Source organism: Hesperophylax consimilis, chromosome 18 (assembly GCF_061612785.1).
Source record: "Hesperophylax consimilis isolate HC1 chromosome 18, BYU_Hcon_1.0, whole genome shotgun sequence".
Taxonomy (NCBI): Eukaryota; Metazoa; Arthropoda; class Insecta; order Trichoptera; family Limnephilidae; genus Hesperophylax; species Hesperophylax consimilis.
The window spans coordinates 14,260,168-14,284,168 of NC_142853.1; the positions used below are offsets into that span (position 1 = coordinate 14,260,168).

The 24,001-nt window shown below is 35.4% G+C and overlaps 1 long non-coding RNA gene across 1 annotated transcript; it reads right to left on the reverse strand.

Moving 5' to 3' along the window:
* Positions 1-10,007: 10,007 nt before the first annotated feature.
* On the reverse strand, positions 10,008-14,088 carry LOC149415405 (uncharacterized). Its single transcript, XR_016303756.1, has 3 exons — positions 13,884-14,088; positions 13,304-13,460; positions 10,008-12,065 (listed from the first exon to the last, which is right to left on the reverse strand). It is a non-coding gene; the product is annotated as an uncharacterized LOC149415405 (long non-coding RNA).
* Positions 14,089-24,001: the final 9,913 nt, after the last annotated feature.

Genomic DNA, 24,001 nt, shown 5'->3' on the forward strand with positions numbered 1-24,001 from the left:
AAATTATTTAAATTTATTTGGTAACTTGTGTATGTGATTTAGTTTACTTATTTGGATTCCACCTCCGTATAACATGGCGGCTGAGGCTAACAGCCCATCGAAATTTGCAAAAATAACAGCAAGACTCAATATCACTAAACTGGTAAGTCCAAATTCAACTATATAGGCCAATATCAACCAGACAAACAGGAGACCGGTCTTTTCCTGAAATGAGACATAACAAAATGTATTATTTAATTTCAAGAAACAATTTCAGTGACAATAATTTACTACCTTTGATTTCTATCCATGTACATGAAATCCGTTTACGGCAAAAAGTCAACAATGGCATTAATTGTTAATACAACTTTATGTATTAGTTTATTAGAAGCAGATTGGTGTATGTAATACTCGATTATAACTTGAAATTCATTATTTAATATAATAGTTTTTCGTAAACGTTTCTCCAAATTGACAAAACTACTCTCGCTTTTTTCGAATTCCATTTAGAACAAAGCCTGGTGCATACGAATTGATGACAACATAATTGAAAATACCCTTTCTAATTACCTTAAATTACAATCAAAATTACGGGTCCGTTTGGACCCAGTGTAGTATTGGCGTATAGTGAAATTAAATCTAGTATTTATTAAGTGTTACAGCATTCCGAAGTGGCCTCAAGTTGATAAATGACAAAAAGTACCTACTATATATAAAACCCTTATTGTTATTACGAAGATCTTACCATTATAATTCCAAATATGAGTAACAATCCTTGCAGTATGGGATATAAATTTAGTGAAAATCTAATTGAATATTCAACCAAATCGCATCTATTACCACAGTCAGAAAGGCATTTTATATTATAAAGAAGAATCCCAAGTCCAGCTATCTGGAAAAAAACGGTCATCTTAAAATGAGTTACGTGGCGAAATTAACGAAATATTTAACAAATAATACGGCAAAAATTAAATGTTTAGACAATTACTCTCGTGAATTTTTTAATGGGTAAGTTGGATGTTGGATAACAATACAAGTTAGTTTCAACCGCGGTATTTATATTTCTATTTTGTTATTTCTACAGATGGCTTGACATCATTGAAACAAATATCGATTCATAACGTATATATTATATGTAGAGACGAAGGAACGCCACACAGCTTTGTCTCTGCACACACTTACGCTTCATTCACATTCATACGTGGATACGACCGATGTACCTACCTTTGACCTTTCACATACTCTGATTTATCTCATGTATTCATGGGGTTTCATCGGCATTTTCTTAAATTCATTTGCTTATTATATAACTATATATTCTTCTGACACTAATTTCCTTGTAGTTAAAACATACAAAAATTACCAAAAATCATTGTTATTTAGTCGTCAACACAATCTATTCACTGTTGATGAAGGACTCTCCATGCAGCTTGCGCCCTTCTCGAAGTCTTCTTTTTATTACAAATTATTTCTGGCTAACTTATCTGGATGATCCAGTTTAGAAGCACACAATATAAAGTAAGTAGTCGATAATATAAAGTTGTCAAAAGAAGTAAGGCTAGCTGCCCAAAATGTGCTGATACCATCCCTGATTTATGACATTAATGACTTGAAAGTTAATGAAAAAAATGTTTATCTCAAGGAAATTCACGTCATGATGAAGTGAATCAAAATACTTAAACCGGGTGATGTCAAGAGTAAGTTGAGCATTATCTAAGACACAATGTATCAATGTGAATGAAGCAAGGAGTCTGTGCTAAGACAGAGTTTGTATCGGAACGTACTCCTATTCCTACTCAATTCTCGCTATCTACCCCTGTGTGGAAACGTCGGGATGGTCAAGGTAGGTTACGTTAGGTTAGGTCACTAACTGATTAATGACTTTATTGATTATAATAAAACTAATAAGTGGTAAATAAAGAATATTACCAGTTCTATTAAAGCGATGAAACAAGCTCCTGTCTGCACGGAGCAGCAACCGCAGCAAGACCTCAAATCAGGTATTTTCAACATCTTCTATGTGCTATGTTTTTTCAGCCATTATGATGGATATATGAAACAAATGAAAATACTAAAAAATAGAGAAAATCTTGTTGTCATCTATATTTAATTTAATGGTGAGCCATAATTTAATAATGTAGGCAGCCTAGCTACCCTTCTAACCACAGGATATTTTTTTACTTTGCTTCCTGTGAATCGATGGAGCATGCCCGGGGTTGGTTGTTCAGATTACATTATGTTTGAATGCCGGTGTTCCGTCACGCCGATTGCTTTTGACAGGCCGTGTGCTAACCAATAGTATGGTCAGAATTTGAACTGTGCAGTTTAAATTCACACACGTCAGCTATAACCACGGAATGCCGTGAGCCGCACAATCGCACAAAAACGTTCGTCCTGTCAAAACCAATGTGTTTACTATCGCCGGTTATTTATCGGAATAATCCCTTAAACGTATGTTATCGCAATCCAATTCAAAATAACGAGTGCTACCGTACAACGATCACCGTTTCAGTGCTGACAGATGATTCTCGAGATGCAGATTTCGTTCGCCACCACCGGTAAGCTGACGGTGAATTAACCTTACAAATTGTGTTTTCGCATTCGCCTGTCATAAGCCATAGGCTTCATCCATGCTTTATCTGTGTGGAATCCCAATCCCAACCTGGCTATCCCAACCCTTGTTCGTTCCTCGAACAACCGGACTTTTTTGAGCCATAATGCCATTCTCTCAGCCTATCAATGATTGAAAACGATTCAATTAAAAAAATCATCGATTTACAACAATAATAAACAATGTGTAAACTTCACTGGTACGATCCCAGGCTTTTCTAAACATATTTGCATTTACACAGACCGCATTCACTATATTTCCCGAATGTGCGTTTTGCTTGGAAAGGGGCCTATAAGGTACCAAATGAAGTGAATCTTTGAATTTGTGATGAAGATTAACTGAACACGATTTAATGAAAGAAAACATTTGTTTGTAAAAATAATGAAGTTTTATTACGATAAAACTACCAAATGATTAAGAATAATGAATATTAGGTATTGTATATGCAATATAATAAGTTCCACAGAGCACTAACCGCAGCAAAACCTCAAAACGGTAATTATCGTCTTCTACATAGAAGACTATATATTTTTAGTCTATTTTTTTAGCCTATATGATTGATATTATTTATGAAACAAATGACAATACAATAGACGATATGTTGTGATTTATTTTTGAATCCTATTTGATTATCAGTTTTCAGTTTTCAATGCATTTATTGAAATGTTTTATTAACTTTCATGTTCCTACTATTGTATCAAGGTTCCCTAGTATGTATTATGTTAACAATCATAATACGGTTTCAGGCTAAGATTCTGTTTTAAATAGATTACACACCACTAGTAACTCGTGTACAATGTTAGCTGAAGGTTTTAATATGCCCCTATCGAAATATAAATACTAAACATTTTAGCAGTGCTTATTTTAACGAGATCACAGCATAATAGGTTTTTTTTTTCTGTTTCTATTTTATTTCCTATACAAGGGTCATCTAGAAAGTAAGGTTACAACATTTACGTAGGATCGAAAGATGCTTGTATTTGATTGAAATTCACAGGATACTTCACAAATATATTTTATTAATATAAAGATCGAGATATTTATGCAGTCGGGGCACGGGCTTTTGTATGCCAGTGCAATAACCTTCGCTGCCAGCTCTTTCAGCCACTTCTTCACAGCTTCCAAGACCTGCTGATTGTTGGAAAAACTTTGCCCATCCAAAAACTCGTTTAATTTAGTGAAAAAGTAATAGTCCGAAGGAGCAAAGTCGGGTGAATAATGGGGGTGGGTGACAATATTCCTTACAAACGATGTCAGCAGCTGTTGTGAAACTCGCGCGGTGTGGGGCCTGGGTTTGTCATGTAGGAGGCTGATCTGCATCCCCCTTCTGCGCTACTGAATGGTTCTTGTGAGTTTGCAGGGTATTGCAGCAAGCCTTTGCTTTAACGGTAGTCCACCAAATCCACCAAAAGAACACCCTTACGGTCTCAAAAAAACAGTTGTCATGACTTTTCCGGTAGAATTGGTAGTCTTGAACTTTTTGGTGGCTGAGGAAGATGAATGACGCTACTGAAGAGATTGTCTGTTGGATTCGGGGTGTAATGACACATCCATGTCTCATTCCTTGCCATGACAAAGTCCAGCAAAGCTTCTCCCTCCTGTGCAAAGCGACTCAAAAATTCACGCGGATCTCGCATGGACGGGAGGTCGCGGGAGCACGTGACGACCTCTCCATCGGAAGAATTTACATACCTACCAGATGTACCAATTCGAAACAAAAAAATCCCCCGGCCTCGGGAGCCTTTGTAACCTTACTTTCTGGATGGCCCTTTCTACTTTGTACTATTGCATTAATTTTCCTTGTTAACTTATGTAATCTTTTCCTTCCTTTCTATATTGCACTATAACTTTCATTGTGTAAATGGCGCTTGTGCCGGTAATTCCAAATACATAAATAAATAAAAAAACCAAACTTTTTTTTTTTTTTTTGTATTGTAATTTCAAATATGAAATTTATTTGGCGCACACTTAAAAGACTTAAAAATTTAAAACTATGAAAAACAAATGTTCTATATTGATGTGCCTAATTCCATTAAGTGTAATAAAATTCTATCCGTGTGTAATTTTGTCCAGGTAAAATTTCTTCGGTATGTAATTCTGGCAGTGTGTTGGTAATTGGCACGTGAAATTACCGTCTTGTCCCTAGTTCTAGGTACATTTTATAAGTTTGCTTCGATATTCACTGTTTACGAAAACTAAATACCATAAATAAATCATTCTCACATACACAGAATTACTAGCAAATGCACAATTATTAATTTAAAAAAAACTTATATTGTATACAATGTCAAACCACCTACCTCTGAACACCTTTACACCAAGTGGGATAGACCGGGAAAAGCTATGTGATTTAATATCGACGCTGTTTTTAATATACACGACGACACATAATTTCTCAGCATATCCACATTAAACAGAACCCACAATCGGTAACACTTTGTTCCAACTTCACAGATAAACAAGTATATGTTTATACAATATTGATTTTGACGATGGATTCCGTGAACATTGTCTCATGAACAACATTCAACAACATCGAAACACGATTTTTCCGCACTGAAATAGAATTTAAAGGATTCTGGAAATGTTTAGTTTAACGCAGCAACATAACCTCGTTTTAAACAAATAGTTTCCATGAAGGAAGCGAAATAAGCAATGAAAACTTGATTTTCCTCTACTAAGCTGACTGCTGAGCCATTCGTCGCTATTGCAAATCCAGTTTTATCCGGGATATATTTGAAGGGGCGCTAAACCAACATTTGATGCCGGTGCTAGTGATATTAATTTTCGAAAATACTTATGCATGATTTTCAAATAAAAGTAAAACGAGTAATAGTAAAATGAGTAAAAAATAAATAGTAAATAAACTAACCTTTAGGTATGGACGTGGAGCCTCACAGGCTCCGCTACAGTTTCTTAGTTTCATATATGAGTCGTGTAATTTCTATACCCGCTATATCAACTTTCATTGATTTGGAGAAAACCGCAAAAAACTGTCACATCTCTAGCGTACATAAGTAATTGCATTACAATTTTTCATATAATGAATTGTAGTAATAAAATTTCGAAAAGCATTTATTTTTCTATATATGTCTAGCAATAATTAAGTAATTTCGATAAATAAAATGGATAAGGAGGATTTTGATAGTCACTTCGGGATATAGAGGCTTTTGAAAGTCAACTGAGCCGACATGGCGGGTTTAGAAACACACGCGTAGATCATTTAGACACACGAGCGCGGCGTCAGAGTGGCGGCCATATTGTATTTTGGCAAAATAACCGCTTGTGATTGGTTGAATCCGATATAGCGCGTTTTGATAGTAACTTTCTGTATGATATAGCGAATTTGGTTTCTCACTCGCAGTTTTAACATGGTTTTTGGTCATGATAAGGAGGGTTTTGTAACTCAATTTTAGGCTCCTCTTGTTGCTCGCAAAAATGTGAACAAGATGTCATACTCAGATCATTTTGTCAAAAAATCGGATATAGCGGGTATAGAAATTATAGGATTCATATTTCCCCCCGCTCCCTTCGACTGAGCGGGTCAGTAGCGAAACGACACGTGAGTAATATTGTCATTTCTGGAGTCCGTCAGACTGCACATCCATAGCCAGATTTATTTTGTTAACAGAAGTGGATATTATGTTTTTATGTCTCTCATATATTAGAATTAAGGATTAAAAGTTTTTCTTGTAAGAATGACATATTTGTTGATTTGTTGACTTTTTGTATTACTAGAAACCTAAAACTTGATGTAGATATAGTTTGGAAGCTATTCGAAATTGTTTTCCCTCAAAAAGTTGCATGTGAATATAGGAGCCTGTAAGACTCCACGTCCAGAGTAGTGTTATTAAAAAAGGACTTGCATATGTAAAGGTTAAAAATCTCTTCAATAATTGGTAAACGAGACTGTATGCCCCTTGCTGATAAAGTGTAAGTAAATTCTTAATAAAATCGGAACAGGTGTTCAAACACCTGCGTTTGTCAAAATATCATAACGAAATACGAAAATCGTGACAAAAATTGGTATTTTACATCAGAATACCTATCAATTCCTCCGTTAATGGCCTACAATCCCGTTTTGAACAGAAATGCGAATAGATTCTTAATAAATTAGCAATATTTTTATCAGGAAGTTTCTTCTGTGTAGTACAGCGATAACTTGTTGATTACGCAAGTGGCTCGCAACCCACAGGTTGGGAACGTACTCAGTTGACAGAAGTGCATACATAAGTAATAATTACTTTACTAGAGGTAGTTATTATTATAAGTAATCACATAAAATAAGGAAGTAGCAGTGGGCATACTCTAAACAACGGCTTCCACTTAACCTGTCCTTCGAATACCTACTAATGTTTTAACTTAAATCTATCTTAAAGTTTATTTTTCAATTTTTTTAGATTTCTCAAGCTCGAAGTATTTTTAGTTAAATTTCAATTTGGTTTTCGGTAATGATTGAATGTATGCAAATCTTGGAAATGGAAAGTAACTCACTTTCCGACATCGGTAATGATTGAATGAATGCAAATCTTGGAAATGGAAAGTAACTCACTTTCCGACATCGGTAATGATTGAATGAATGCAAATCTTGGAAATGGAAAGTAACTCACTTTCCGACATCGGTAATGATTGAATGAATGCAAATCTTGGAAATGGAAAGTAACTCACTTTCCGACATCAGTAATGATTGAATGAATGCAAATCTTGGAAATGGAAAGTAACTCACTTTCCGACATCCGATCAAGCTGAAACTCAGCAGATATTATTTCAGGAAAACGGCGCTGTAGAAATGATACAAACATTATCTGATAGTATTATTGTCCCAGCGTCTGGACGGTGTAGGCCCTCTGATTGGTCAAATTTAAATTGTCTGTTTCGGGTAACTTGAATATTAAGACACAATTCCATACTAAAATAGGATCGCCTCCTAATAATACGAGATTTCTTCATAAGCATCGTTTCTGATCATATAATTTTTGGATAATATCGAAGAAAATATGTTTTAGAAAGTTCATAATCCATTGGATAAATTACATTACAATGAAAATTCTCCACAGTTACGTGATTATGTTTGACGTTTATAAAAATTCACGCGTTTCTTCAAGATGGCCGACAGAGCGCACCTCTGGCGGTTTAAAAACGAACCAAATGCCTGGCGCGAATATTTAAATATGCAGCTAACAATACTTGACTACTTACCATTAACAAGCGTTTTATAAGAAGATTTCTTCTGGAAGCTTATCACTTTGTAATGGCATTTATCATTATTTTTTATATTTTTTTTTCTTATTAATTATATCTGATTTTATATTGGCATGTTTTCTAATTTCTAAAATTGCAAAATTATTTATTTGCGATGCTTTATATCCTGAGTGAAGTATTTTAAGACCTGAATTTTTATCGAAAGTGTGATCATTATTTAAAAGATTATTTGCAAACTCAGATTCACTATTTCCATTTATAGCCCTGCGATATTCTTTAGTTCTGACTTCAAAGTTTCTATTGGTTCTACCTTTGTAAAAGAAATTACAATCATCTCAATTGAGTTTTTAAACTCCTGTTTTTTTTGTTTGAATTTTGCTATCATTATTATTAAGAATATATTTCTTCATTGTTATTCGTGTAAAACGCCAGTTGAATGGTACCAGGATTGTTTATATATATATAATTTTAGAAGTATCGTTATCCACAAACAGAATTCTACGCCATTGTTTATTTCTATCTTTAGAAAGACCGTTTGAAGAGAATGTGTTTAATTTTTTTATTTAGTATTTCAACTATCAATTTATTAGAATAACCGTTATTAAATGCTATTTGTCTTATGAATATATTGTTTTATGGTTATATGCTATTTGTTTTTTTCAGGTCTTAAAATACTTCACTATAAATAATTTTCAAATTTTAGAAATGAGGAAACATATTAATATAAAAGCAGATATAATTAACAAGAATTTTTTTATAAACTCTCTTTTAAATATTTTCCCACTCAACTGGTCTTTCCCGTCTAACGATATTGTAATTCCTAATTATTATAAACCCAGCCTACTCTTACTCCTCCCCCCTCCTTCCACTTCTTCTTTCCCAATTGCAATCTATATTTAATTTTTGACTTCGGTGTATACACAATAAAATGTAAACATTATATTTATTTATTTATTGGACAATTTGCATAGCGCCGCTTTTGTGAGATATCACCTCAGGGGCGCTATATTGTAATAATCTACCTTTATATATAGATTTTTACTCTCCTGATGAAGGTGTATATATAATCTAGCTTTAAACTTTATTAGATACAGTAACAGTTGTAGGTAAAGAATTACCACCAGTTGGAGTAAAATTAACACCTTTTAATTAAACCGACTGCTAATGTCATCGCACAATTACCCTCCTTTTATTCATAAACACGGGTACAATTAATCAATATGTAATAATCTATTATTTAAGTCAACTTTGTTAAAACTATCTTTAATTGTGACAAACTAAACGATATTGATTCAACTTATAGACATTGACGGTTGTAACACATATTTAAGCCCTGCAAGTCTCCTATGAGCTAATTATATGAGGTACCTAAGATAACAGTTAATATCAGTTGTAGACATGTAGTCAATAATAGTGTTTCATTTGAAATAATCCATCACAAATACGTAAAATTTCATTTATTCAAACAACTGTCATTCTTATTATGCGTAAATTTAGAATGTTATTATTAATTAACTCCTTCCTGTTCCGTGTTTTAACAATATATATATACTCACCCTCTCTCTGTGAATGTTCTAATATCTATCTATTAAATGTAACTGTTGTTAATATCACTTAAAATGGGCGAAGCCCAAGCAAGAGCCGCCCGCAGGGCCTAGCAGAAAAAAACCCGCGGAGCGGGTTTTTAACTGCTAGTTATTATTATTATGCATTTTATCAACTGTTGGTGGCAACCATGCATACTCTGAAATTGGATGAAAAATTGATTAAAATACGATATAAGTGTCAGCCCTACTCAATCGGGATTTGGCACAGTTGTTAGAGCGGTTGACACTACTTCCTGTGGAGGATGGTTCAATCCTCTGTCAAACCATTTTATTTATTTTTATGTTTTAAAAGTTCACAGCAGTTAAGAGCCAGTCACTGTGGAGGATGGTTCAATCCTCCGTGAATCCATTTTTATTTATTTTTATGTTTTAAAAGTTCACAGCAGTTAAGAGCCAGTCACTGTGGAGGATGGTTCAATCCTCCGTGAATCCATTTTTATTTATTTTTATGTTTTAAAAGTTCACAGCAGTTAAGAGCCAGTCACTGTGGAGGATGGTTCAATCCTCCGTGAATCCATTTTTATTTATTTTTATGTTTTAAAAGTTCACAGCAGTTAAGAGCCAGTCACTGTGGAGGATGGTTCAATCCTCCGTGAATCCATTTTTATTTATTTTTATGTTTTAAAAGTTCACAGCAGTTAAGAGCCAGTCACTGTGGAGGATGGTTCAATCCTCCGTGAATCCATTTTTATTTATTTTTATGTTTTAAAAGTTCACAGCAGTTAAGAGCCAGTCACTGTGGAGGATGGTTCAATCCTCCGTCAAACAATTTTATTTATTTTTATGTTTTAAAAGTTCACAGCAGTTAAGAGCCAGTCACTGTGGAGGATGGTTCAATCCTCTGTCAAACCATTTTATTTATTTTTATGTTTTAAAAGTTCACAGCAGTTAAGAGCCAGTCACTGGGGAGGAAGGTTCAATCTTCAGTCGAACCAAATATTATAATTATATTATTAATAAAAATAAAATGATTTTACTGGTTGATTTTTAAATGGATATTTTTAGAATCGATGTGTCGATTGAATTTCATCAAAATATTTAAAAAAATGAAAGATTATAATTAATTCGAAATGGACCTACGCACATCACTATCGATAAGTCAAAAAACATTAATTAATATTCAAGACCTATACACAGTGCAATATGCGAGGTCAGTGAGTAAAGGTGTATAGAGGAAAAAGTTAAGGTGAGTAGGAACTTGTATGTTGATTTTTCTTAGAAATAGATGTATTTTCATAATATTTTTTCCTTTTAAGAAGGTCGAACGATTTATATATTTATGGCTACCGTAGGTAAAATACGATTATACCAAAGGTTCATGTTATACCACTCTAGTGAAGATCCAAATCTGTTTGTTGTGGGACTTCACCTCCCTACAATAAACTTAGTGGTCAACCTTTATGTTCTCTTGCCTGATAACACTTTTTTTCAGGCGATTTTTATTACTTTTATGAAGTATTCTCTAAATATCCTTCCATCTTGCTAGTGGTGATGAGGTTGGAGTTGCTTCGAAATGTGCAAAAAAGTGTATGTTTTTATCTTGAAAATCAGATAGAAAATTAATAATCAGAAAATTAGAAAGCAGGGGAATTTTTATTTCACTACCATTTACACTCTATTTTTTCTCAACGCTTTTATAAAAAAGAATTTGAAAGGCAATTTGTCCATTTATACTGTTCTCTATCAAACCAATTCCATTATAAAAGATATTCTCAAATCGGTTCTCAAACTTTGTCAAATCGAACAATAATTCCAAGTGCTAAATATAGTATAGTATTTTCCATTTGAATAGTGTCAAAGATACTCACGGATATCTAGAAAGATTAATGGATACTTATATTAAATATGGAATAAACAAATAAACGGTCATAACAGGATTATTGCTTCATCACACAGTTGGGTCGGGTTGCGTCCTTGGGTTGGGAAGAGTTGGGTCGGTTCAGGTCGGGTCGGGTTAGGTCGGATCAAAATTTCTCATAATTTTTAAGATGGCTATTAAATTCTACAAATATTCGTATATCCATAGTTTTTATAAATATTCGTATATCTATAGTTTTTGTAAATATCGCCTACCCGACCCGACCAACACGTCCCTCCCGAAGCCAACAAGGCAAACCCAGCCCGACTATGCGATAGACAATAAGGCGCATTTTCGCTTTTACAAAAAAAATCCCACGGTGTCTCCTCGGAAGTCAAAAGGGTTCAAGCTCCACGCGCCTGTTGAAAATAATAGCAGGGGAGTAAAATGGGATCTACGCAAATATCTACCTTACTGCAGTGTAAAATTTAAGAAAATGATTGTTTAAATTATCGAGCATTATATAGATATGTATTAGATAGATTTTTAATTGTAAAATAAATAATGTTTCTATACATAAGTAACATGACGGCTCGCTGTGCTCCAAAAGATAATTCTGTAAATATAAAGAATCTCCAATAAATATTTCTTTGTCATGTCACAACCACTTCTTCTGGTGTATCTTCTGGTGTATCCAATGCAGCATAGTCAAATTGTGGATTCGTGGGAACGAGTCCTTTCCGTCGTTTAGGGGTTAAGATTTCCACTGCGTCCGGGGTATAAAGCACCCCGTAGTCGAAAAGTGCATTCCTGCGAAGGATATTTTTACGGCAGGTTGAGACGATCACTATAAAGAAAAATGATACTCCTGTAAAAAAAAGTTTCTAAAATTAATACAGGGATTTTTTTTACATTACTCCGCACAGAGGTCCTGAAGAATATAATTTCCCTCAGGGCTAAATTCATCTTCTGGGATGCTGTTTAGAGGGTTTTTTAAGGAAATTAAGTTAGGGATGAAAGAAAAAGGTATGAGGGTGGGTAGGAATCTGGAGCGTGTCCAGGAGTGACTAAGGGGAACCCCTGGTCTTACAATTAAAAAAAGGTAATGTTATTGAACTGTTTCGAAATTATAACGACCGTTCGACTGACATCTAGTATGAAAGACACGGTATGAGAGAGCGAGACGAACATACCATTAAAGATACAAATACAATATATACACACAAAAAAAATGTGAACAAGCAAAATGTAAACAGTCAACTGCCTAAATGCAAATGTATAGCTTTGTTTCTAGTAAAATTAAAAATGTTCCTAGACTGACTGTATTATTTAAAGAAACACATACAAATCATGAATTTAATAAATATTAGAATTAAGTAAAATATGCGTAAGACCACTTGAAGTGGAATTATTTTAAGTTTAATATTCTCATTCTATCTATCTGTATCATAGACTAAATACGGCTTAAAATTTAAATGTACGTTTGTTCAAAATCTTAAATCTCTGAAAGATCTTCACTGATTGCTTTGAAATTTTGACACAACTTTGCATTTGAATACGCGTGTGTTTTTATATACCTATATTATACAGATATCACATGTGACGGTAAAAGCATGCTTTTTTGAAAAACAGCGCACTCTGTTGGATGTAGAAGCAAGAGGTCCATCTGCACAGACAGACTGAGCCACAACAATGCGTGGCGGGGTCCAGCTAGTAAGTAATAAATAAAGATTGTGAACGGTTGTCCTATGTCTCTTTCATCACCTGGTTGATACTTGAAATAGTAAATATGTAGGTACATTGGGTTCATTATAGTCATTTAACTATCATTTCGCCATCCCAATACTGTGTACAATATTAATGTTAGATCATCACAGAAATTATTACAACTACACAACCCACAACTTCAGATAATATGGATTTGTTCATTCATCCATGTCTAAAAAACAGTCGTACTAAAGTTTTACGTTCGTAAATTACTTGTTTATCGTAAATGATAACTGATTTTTTTAGTATTCGAAAAGAAATTTCGAAACGTCGTCGTTGCGTTAAAATTCTTTCTACCATTCGACTGAAAATCATTAGAAGTAATTGTGAGAAGTTTACCTGTTTGAATTCCGCCAATGTAGATTATGGAAGCTGCATATAGGAGCCCACCGAAGATCATAATAAAGAGTGCGTAAATAAATATCAGAACACTGGTTAAAATTATCTCAAATATAAAGGCGAGAATTAACCAAATCAAGAGGATGCTAGCTCTTTTCTGAAATCAAACAAAATACACTTAACATCAACTCAATAGAGGTCACTAATTTTATAATCAACTCTCAAAGACAAGCACTTAATTCATAATCTGACGACCTCATACTTCCAGTAGCAATAATGATCAAGTGGAAGCAACCTAAAAGCAGAACAAGCAAAGATTAGAGCAGACCAAGCAGGACGAAGATGAGTAGAGGACACAACCGGAGGCCTTGGAACTTGGAATATAGCACCATGGTGACAATGAGCAAATATCAGAATTGATAAGTCACCATATCCCACAAATAACAAATGAATTAATTTGGTCGTGAATGTAGGTAATTGATTAATATAATATCTGAGATAGTATCGAAAACTGACATTGGCCTTTTTAGAAGCAAGCCACAGTTAAATAATGTATATTATGTGGGTAGAAAATAAGTACCTTTTTAATTCCAACCAAAAGTATTGTTCCCTGTACTATTGGGTATAAACATATTGTCAAAAAAAGAATTGTGTGTAATTGGATATAGGTTCTATCAAGATACGCCGAGAGTAGAACATAAATAATAGTTTCAATGCTGTAAGCAAAAATCATTCCACCAGTTATCTGAAAGCAACAAGGCCATGATTAGTGGTCGATTTTCAGAAGAGTTCACAAAGTTTCACATCCCAAAGAACAACAGAAAATAATAACGGATTCCAAATAATCCCAATTAATCCAATCCATTTAATTAATGAGTCGCTCAAGGCACATGAGACGCTCACAAGAAATAAATAATTAAACACTCAAAAAACCAAATGAAGAGTATGAACAAAATGTGACTATAATAGAGTATTCGGGCCTTCCCATAAATGTTCAAGAATTTAACTTACATACTTGCTAGTTGGGAGCAACTGAATAGTGGTTGTTGCACAAAGTTATGCAGCTTTTGGCAGTTTATAAGAATGCTAAAGAAGACAATTTTTTTGAAATAGTTGGTTCCTATAAAGGGATTGCTTTCTGTTAAAAACCTTTTGAACAAATTGCTACATATTCGATAATTGACATCTCTACTGAATGGACTTTATGTTTTACACTTGTCTGCACATGACTGAAAATTAATTGATTGCAATTGTCTAAAAAAAGATTGGTCGTTGATAATTCACTATCTTTTGTACTAGTAATGTACGAAAGATCATCATAGTCGACCACTTTCATCCATTGTTCGATGATAACCTCTCTCAAATTCTCGGGTATTGTTACTCATATTGGTTTCAACTTTTTCATGGCCAAGCATTTCCATTGATTGTGTCGGACTGAAATATAATTTGATGGTCTATTGGTGAAGGACATTACCAGTTGAACCCAAGCGATGATTTGAGCTCCCACTTCAACAGAAAAGCAACCGCAGCAGGATCTCACGTCGGGTAATCCCATCATCTTGTATTTTAGAAATTTCAGCAACTAAATACAAAAAAAAACACACATGAGAGGGCGAAATAAAAATCTTCACAAATCAGAAAAACTTAAAGTATTATTGCTTCATTCTTCTATCAATTACAATTTACGCGTAATTCTGTTCTGCTCATTTAATTGTCTTTCCTTCAAGGCCTTCATCTCTCTCTTATCCCATTTTCCCCTTAATGTAACACTAACATAAAATGACGTATGACTAGTGGTTGCTTTAACTGACGAAGGAAGGGTACTTTCGAAAATGGTTGACAGTTTGAATAAACACATCGATAAACCTTATTATTCTTTGAAGTTACTATGAAGTAAAATAAACATGTTTTAGCGAGGTGTCCCGTAATCTTTTATGTATCCACGAGCCGAACATTCTCATAACAAACCGCACACAGTTAATGAATATCACATAAATACTCAATAAAGCTACACCTACTTTATAAATGCTATTTATTTCTCCATGTCGTCATTAAAAAAACAGTACTGGTAAATTAAGGGGTGACACCACCTTGAGATTTTCAATAAATCAATTATTTTTTTGAAGTGAAACTTCTTTAGGCGCGTAATGGATTTTCGGGGACGGAGTAAAACCGAGTCAGGATCGACACGAAAATGCGGGTACCCCCACCACCGCTCACCGTTCACTGTCCCTCTCTCACCATATGCGCTTGTTGAGGTGGGGGAGCCGCTCACGAACGTTCTCTCTCTTCTCTTCTTTCCTCTCTCTCAGACACCAGCGAACTGCGCCACGCCAAGCATCAGCTGCTTGGTTAGTATACTGCGTCGTGAGTGTAATACGAGTGAAATACGTAATTGATTGTGGTTCATACGGTTTGGTACAGAATTTCAGTGTTAAAAATGAGTAGTGACGAGATAGAGGTGATGAACACATCAGTGGCACAAGAGGAAATATCCTATCAAATCCATGCTTCGTCGTTGAATTATTTAACCTCTAATTTTCAAACTAACCTAAGAGAGAAAATAGAGATGATGAAATGAAAATAGAGAGAGAGGAATACTAGAAGTTTCACTTCTGTCTTGCGTAGGCTTGACACACCCACTTTTTTTAGCTAGATAAACTGACCATAGTTTTAAGAATATTTTAAACATCTAATCATTTCAAAGTTATTCCCGAAGTTATAACAATTATAACTAAGTGTTCAGAGTTGGCCCAAAACTTAGGTAGGGACCGGACGAATATCTGTAGTCCACATGAGCCCAACAGGAGAATAAATATGCCAGAAAATTGAATAAAGCTGCTCAAAACGAGTCGGAAGACATCACGGCAACAATTGATGACATCATGTACGGTCCAAGAAGCTGACGCTGTACTGTTTTTTTTTCTTTTGCGCTTTATTCAAAATTACTTTTTTCAAACTGGTGTACAAGATATCTCAAGATCTACTTAACTGATTTTGTCAAAATTTACAACATCTTTTCTTTATAATATTATCTAAGATGAAGAATAGGCTTTTTATGATTGGATGCTACGTTCATAAGTTATAACATTTACAAACTCAAAATTTCGATAATTATTTTTTTATCAAACAGCTGACATTTCTACATTTTTTTTAAATTTACCCCCGCCAAATATTAGTTTTTACTTATTTAATAAGAAAATAATATAATTTTTATTTTTAAGACGTTGCCTGAAAGAGAAAATAAATACACTATTAGCAAAGATTTTCAAAAGAAGGTCCTACATGATGACCTATATCTCCGTTATTTTTTAATTCCATATTATTTCAAATTATTCATAAAACTACTAAATATGTATGTGTAAAATAAATAAAAAATTATGTTTAATAGCTACGTCAAAATTAATTTCATTTTATACCTATTTTTCCGAGCGCCAAGATGGTGATGTGCACTCACAACACTCCACTAATGAACACAATTCAGATTCACATGCACACAATATGTAATTATACACCACACCACCCATAATGCATATAATCATTCCAGATATTTCATAGAGACGTAGCATGTCATTGGTAACATCCTTTGTAACTATTTATAAAACCTTGTGAACTGTTTACTCTCATTTTGTTTATGTACAGTTTGTATGGAAAATAATTAAATAAAAAATCAGCTGCAAATATATATAATGTTGTTATTGATCTGATTCGCACACAAACAGTAATATTTACTCGTCGTTTATGCAACTTCTACATTTAATTTAAATTGCTTGTTACTCTACTACTTTGCACGGAGTTCCCTTTTTTAACTTCTGTTTTATTTGACATTTCGGTGCATAGTTGTTTTATTGTAAAAAAAGTTATAGGTATACATTTTTATTTGAATAAATGTATTATACGTCTACTGCAAATTGTATATTTAATAGTGTCCATATTTGTGTGCTCATAATTATGTTTGGCTTATGTTACTTCATTGTATTTTCTTATCTTTGTTTAGGAAATGCACCCACAAAACCACATCCCACATTAAATAAATTAATCACACACAACCACAGTAGAAGATACTCCCAGTTTCATCGTTATGAAATACCACACTCATAATCGAAAACTTGCTTGAAATGGCTGCAGTCATGTTTGGCGACCAGATTTGAATAGCTAATTACTTCCCCGCCTTCCTCTTTCCTATATACTTCATTAAGGATACCATGGTCTCAATGACTCCTTGGACTCTTGCGCGGTTTTCGCATTTAAAAGAAACTAATTAATTTTCAAAGAAGGTTCACGAAATATAATAAATGCAATTCACACACCGTTCTAAAATCTCAAATCAAGACAACAAATTAACTATGCATTTATTATCTCCGCTGTGTGTTATGTATATTTTTGTAACATTCATTCTTATGAATACACAATTTTTTTTCTGGTCCCTACGTACTTAATTGATATTCTTATTTTATATTTGACATTTGCCATTACATTACGTGTAAGTGGTTTATTTATGTGGACCTTATTTACTTCACTTGTGCAAGCGTTGTTTTGAGAAATTACTTATGATTTGAAAAATGGCATAAATCAGATGATTTGATCGTTCAGAGATGACACAGCAATTACCGCCAAAACTTTTGTAACCAGCTGTCGCGTCAGTCGAAAACAAACTTGCGAATGTCGTTGCATTTAACTTACATTACATCAAAAGGATAGTCATTTATGAACGCCATAAGGTTTTTTACTTTGTATATAAGTAAGTTGTTATAATAACAACAAGTTGATAAAAAGTAATTTCGCCATTGAGGTATCCAATGTACTTCGCCCGATTAAATATTTGTTAAACTTGTCGAATTACGCTGCATACAAAGGCTCTTTTAAAAAAACTCTGGATTTCTAACGGAGATAACTATTTATGTCAGAAATAACTATTAATATCTAACGGAGATAACTATTTATGTCATGTATGATAACATGCACAAAATATGTGTTTAGGGTATAGTTTGGGTTATTTTAATGATTTGTGCGTATTTCCCAACCTTCTTTATTATTATAAGTTATAAGCCGTAAAAACGCATAGAAATTTGGCAAATATTATAACCAGGGTTTTCAATGCATATATTCGAAAAATACCCCAATACAAATCCCCACAAGTTCCTTTACCTCTAAATTAAGGAAATCCTTCGTAAGTTAACGTTTTTTTATGATCTAGTCATTTTATAAGTTTTTTTTCCTTCAGGCTTATTTGCTGCTAAAGGAAACGATATTGTAAAAAATACGACTAATGTCTTAGAACAAAAACGCAGAATGTGTTAGAATTTTAGCCTTATCCGATTTTTTTATAAAATTTTATGTAAGTAGCCTATATCAACTTCGGTCATATTTAACTGTTATCTTTATACCTCTCTGAAATGTTTTGACCCTGATAACCTTTGGTTCGTGTTGTTCCGATAAATACATCGGGCTTATAAATTAAATATACTAACCTCGCGGATGTTAAAATTACACTGGTTCCAAGTTAGCGATACGATGTCTAGACAAACTACCTTAGTATTTTGGACATTTTAGCGACGCATTTAAGGTAGGTGACACATTACGTTATGCGCATCATGGCTTGGCCTATTTCAGCACATCGCTCGCCATACACTAACAATGGGAATGTGTGGCGAGCGAAATGCTGAAATAGGCCAATCCACGAAAGTATAGCTCGCTTGCAGCGTGGTCTCTCGCAGTCTTAACATTTATTTATTTATGGAAAAAAATAATATAAACAAAAAAAACCACATAAAATTAAATATTTTTTCAATATTTTAATTAACTTGCTTGATTAAAATGCTCTGATAAAAATAGTAATAGATAATAAATAAAATAGTAATATACCTTCTGTAAAAGGGTAAGCTTTGAAATCCTCTCTTGTACTTGGGACGTTTAATTCAATTGTAAGAAAAACTCCACGAGAAATAAACGTTTCAATCATAAACGATAGAAACACGACTTGCGTACAGCGGATTACAGACCAATACACAATACTTTATCATTAAAACATACATAGAATACAGAATAAAAGTGTTTTATCAACTCATTTCTGTGAATACTAGCTAATCACAACAAAACTGTGTCCGCAGTGAACAAGGAATTTCAATAACAGTGATAATAGTTGTAATGAAATGATTTGTTAGTAGCAAAGCGAGTGGTTTATTTATGGTAGAAGAGTTGTTATGTTCCAAGTCAGCTGTGGTGACGTCAGAGGTCGACTGCCAATTGCCAGGAAAGATGTTGCCGGACTAAAAACTACTATTATGCAGTGGTGAATTATTGGGTATAGTTGTTAAATTAGAATTTAACCATTTTGGCGGGGTTTGGTGTGCAAGTAATTTCAATCTCCAGCACCATACAGTCAACAACCATAGAACTACAAACATTAAGGTCAACAAAATGTTTTATTGATACTTTTCAAATCAATTTTGTCCATTTGGACTCAAGTATCTCTATACCGATTTAATAATTCTATAATTACAAGAAAGCCGATTTGAATCAGAGTTCCTGCCTGGCTTGAAGTATTTTTGGTTCAAATCCTACCTAACCTTATTTTACGTTCAACAAAATCGACAATAATCGTACTATTGAAAGAGGTAAACCTTACCTACATGTGCTTAGTAATAAATGTATTTGGATTATTTATAGCACCTCAAGGGCGCTGTATAATACATTTCTACCATGATCTTTTTGCTAATCATAGACTAGCCAATCTATTATCAATTACAGATTTCTTCGACCGATTCGTCGATCACTAATACAAAGCTATACGTACAATGCATTTATAATAATAATAATATTGGACAATTTTTATAGCGCCGCTTTTGTGAGTTATCACCTCAGGGGCGCTTTACAGTTGATGCAGGTATTACAAAAAAAATATATATATTACCAAAGTAAAGTGAAGTTAAGTAAAGTAAAATGAAGAACAGGAACAGGTGACATGAAGACAGAAGATGGAGACTCTGCAGCAAGAATCCTAGATGGTGAAGAGGCTGGACCAGCTGCCGCAGCGAGAGACACTACCGCGTCCACCAACAGTGCCAGCACGAGGTTCGTCATCCGTTCAGGTATGTGTCTGCTGCTAATAAAGCGCTGACATGTGTCTGCTGCTATTAAAGCGCTGACACAATATCCTCACATAGATAACAGACCTTGGCAGCACCGCTGTGACGTTCGACGAAGATAGAAGATGGAGACTCTGCAGCAAGAATCCTAGGTGGTGAAGAAACTGGACCTGCTGCTGCATCGAGAGAGATTACCGCGTCCACCAACAGTGCCAGCACGAGGTTCGTCATCCGTTCAGGTATGTGTCTGCTGCTAATAAAGCGCTGACATGTGTCTGCTGCTATTTGAATGAACACATGTTATTATTCTTATTTAGATTTGGTAAAGATAAAATATTTAAAATCATGTCTTTTGTTGTTGAATTCAGAATGTAAAATCGTGTTAAAGTGAAATATTTAAAATCTTATTTATTTGTTTGTATAGCATCAGTTGTGATAATTATGTATTGTAATTTTTGTAGCTTAGGGTTTTAGATTAGGTCGGGGAGGGTGTGATGTATGGTAATAAGTTAGGTATTCAAGCGATAGATGACAGTAGTCAGAAAGCTTACTCCAGAGTTCGAAAGATGTCGCTAGAGTGTAGCAATTGCCTGTGGGATATTATTGACAGACAACAAGCTTCTAGAAAGAGAGAATAACCAACCCTCGGGCAATGAACAGTGTAGCTAAATCGAGACATATTTATTGTAACGTAAATAAACACAATTATAGTAAAATAACCTTTTACTTTATCAAAGAGTTCCCAACACAGAAATCTGTGAGTAAAGCAGAGACATAACAGTTTTTATTTGTTTATGTAGGCAATTCACGAAGCCCTGTAATGGTTGACGGTACACTGGGAAAAGAAACGTTGATATCTGAAAGAGAACTTGCTTAACAACTCGCTCGAACTAATCAGTGTACAGGTCGCACCGGGATAGGAGTGCTCCTGGCTACAGTAGTACAATCGTATCGTATCGTATAATCGTGATAGCGGATTGGAAACTATTGCCGAAAAAATGATAATTTTAGTATGTAAATTATTTTATATTGTTGAAAGTTTGTGAAAATCGTCGAAATTGAAGTAGGTACATAAATAGATATAAAGCGGTTTATCAGACTATTTGTGTATTTTAGATTAATTAATATAATAATCAATACTGATAAATCAGGCAATATACGTATATTTCGGTGAGGTGGAAGTACGTTATTCATCACGTAAACGTCATATTTGATATTAGTTACTGCTAGCGCCTCGGCGTCTAAAATTGGAACTATTCTGTGGCTTACTAAGGGTTAAGCGGCCGATTTAGTCCGCTTCAATTTGAGTGAGGAATATAATATAGGGAGGATACGGACCGACTGATATACCGAGCATTAGAATGTAATCGAAATAAACTATGGCGAGCCGATTGGTGGTGCTCGCGGGCCGGTGTTGGCCCGCGGGCTGCTGTAGTTTGGAGCCCCTGCTCTCAGTCTAAGCTGTTATGCAGGGGAATCATGTTACAAAATGAAATTTTCTCATGATTTGTTGTTTATTTTTTGTGAAATATATTTTAAAAAACGGAGTTGTATTTGTTCAATTTTATTTTTATTTTTTTATTTTTTATATTAACTCCGCACAGGAGGCCCTGAAGAAAATAATTTCCCTCAGGGCCTATGTCATCTTTGGGGATGCTGTGTGGAGGGTCTTTTTGTGGAGAGGAAGGAGTGAACATGGGTCTTGAAGAGTCCCATGTTGTAGGAGGGAGGAAACACAGAGGCCGGCAGTTCGTTCCACAGCCGAGCTGTTGAACTTAAGAACGAATCGTAGAAGCGACCCGTTCTCATGTGACAAGTGTCAACTGTGTACAAATGTTGAACGCGCGCGTTTGGCGTGTATCCCGACTACGCACCGGTGCCGAAGAGATCAATGACGCTAGTTCCTCAGAGCATCTTCCATTGTAATACCGATAGAACAAGGACAGCATACCTACCTGACGCCTGTGCTCTAAAGATTGCAGTCCGTTTGTTAAGATTGGGGAATCTATCAAACGGACCGCCCGTTTTTGTACAGAGTCTAGGATTTTTTTCAGGTATTTAGGGGCTCCGGACCAGAGATGGCTGCCAAATTCGACAGTAGGGCGCACTTGCGATTTGTACAGGGTCAGCAGTTTTGTATTATTAAAGTATCTGCGGGCCCTGTACAGTACGCCCAGCTTCTGAGAGGCCAACTTTACTCTGGCTTCGATGGAGCCCCCGTACCTGAGCTGGTCACTTATAGTTATACCAAGCATATAAATGGAAGGCCTGTTCGGAAGATTACTTCCGTTGAAGGAGACTAGATTATCATTTGAATCTCTTTTAGACGTAATCAGACAGGATTGGGTCTTTCAAACATTAAATTCGACGAGATTATTTTTACCCCAGGAGGAAATACTCTCGAGATAACCGTCCATTCTCTGCTTCAAAGCCCTCCGAGCCGTTGGAGTTTGTGTGCCCTTTGGGGGCTTGTCAAACAAAAACGCTATCATGAACTGTACTGTCATCCGCGTAACAATGAATCGGTGCACATGTCAAAAGGTCATTGATGTGCAACAAAAACAAAGTCGGAGACAGAACCGATCCCTGTGGGACGCCAGCATTTATGGAGTGCGAGGAAGAGGCGAAACCGTCAGCAACCACCTGAATCGACCTATCCCTTAAAAAGTCAGCAATCCACGTACACAGGGATGCGGGAAGTCCGTAAGAATGCAATTTGTTGACAAGTCCTCGGTGCCAGACCCGGTAAAAGGCCTTGGATATGTCTAGTGCGACCGTTTGGGTTTCACCGTGACGTTCCAGGCACCGTCCCCAAACATGCGTCACATACGCGAGAAGATCACCGCACGAGCGGTTCCGCCGGAATCCGTATTGACGGTCGTTGATAATTTTGTTCTTCTCGAGGTATGTGAGCAGTTTGTCGTTGATCACACGTTCCATCACTATGGACAGAACTGATGTGATCGCGATGGGGCGGTAGTTGGCCGGGTTGGAGCGGTCACCTTTCTTGGGAATAGGGTGAATGACCGCTTTTTTCCAACCAGAGGGCACAGTGCCACACTTCAGGGACATTTTGAAGAGCTTTGTCAAAACTGGAACTATTTCCGCAGCACACCTCTGCAATACCAGGGCAGGTATTCCATCAGGTCCACTAGCTTTGTTAACATCGAGCCCCCGTATGACGTGGAGTACATCCCGATGCCGGATCCTCAGCTTTTTCATATAGAAGCCGCAGTGAGGAACCGACGGCGGAACAGCACCTCCGTCGTCGAGGGTCGAGTTTTCCGCAAACATTTTCCCTAATAGGTTTGCCTTTTCGGTGGCGGTGTTTGCTAGTGAGCTGTCAGGTCTAGTAAGAGGTGGCAAACTGGGTTTGCAAAAATTTCGACCTATTGAGCCCGCAAGCGACCAGAATGCTCTGCTGCCATGCGGGCAGGCAGCCAGCTTTTTGCTGATCTGCAGGTCGTGTTCGAATTTTGACCTATTAATGATTCTCTTGCATTCCTTTGCCGATTTGTTGTATGCTGATCTGCTTTCGGGCGTTCGAGATGTGTTGTAGGCTCGGTAAGCCGCGTTTTTTCGTCGAACTGCTTCGGAGCATTGTCGACTG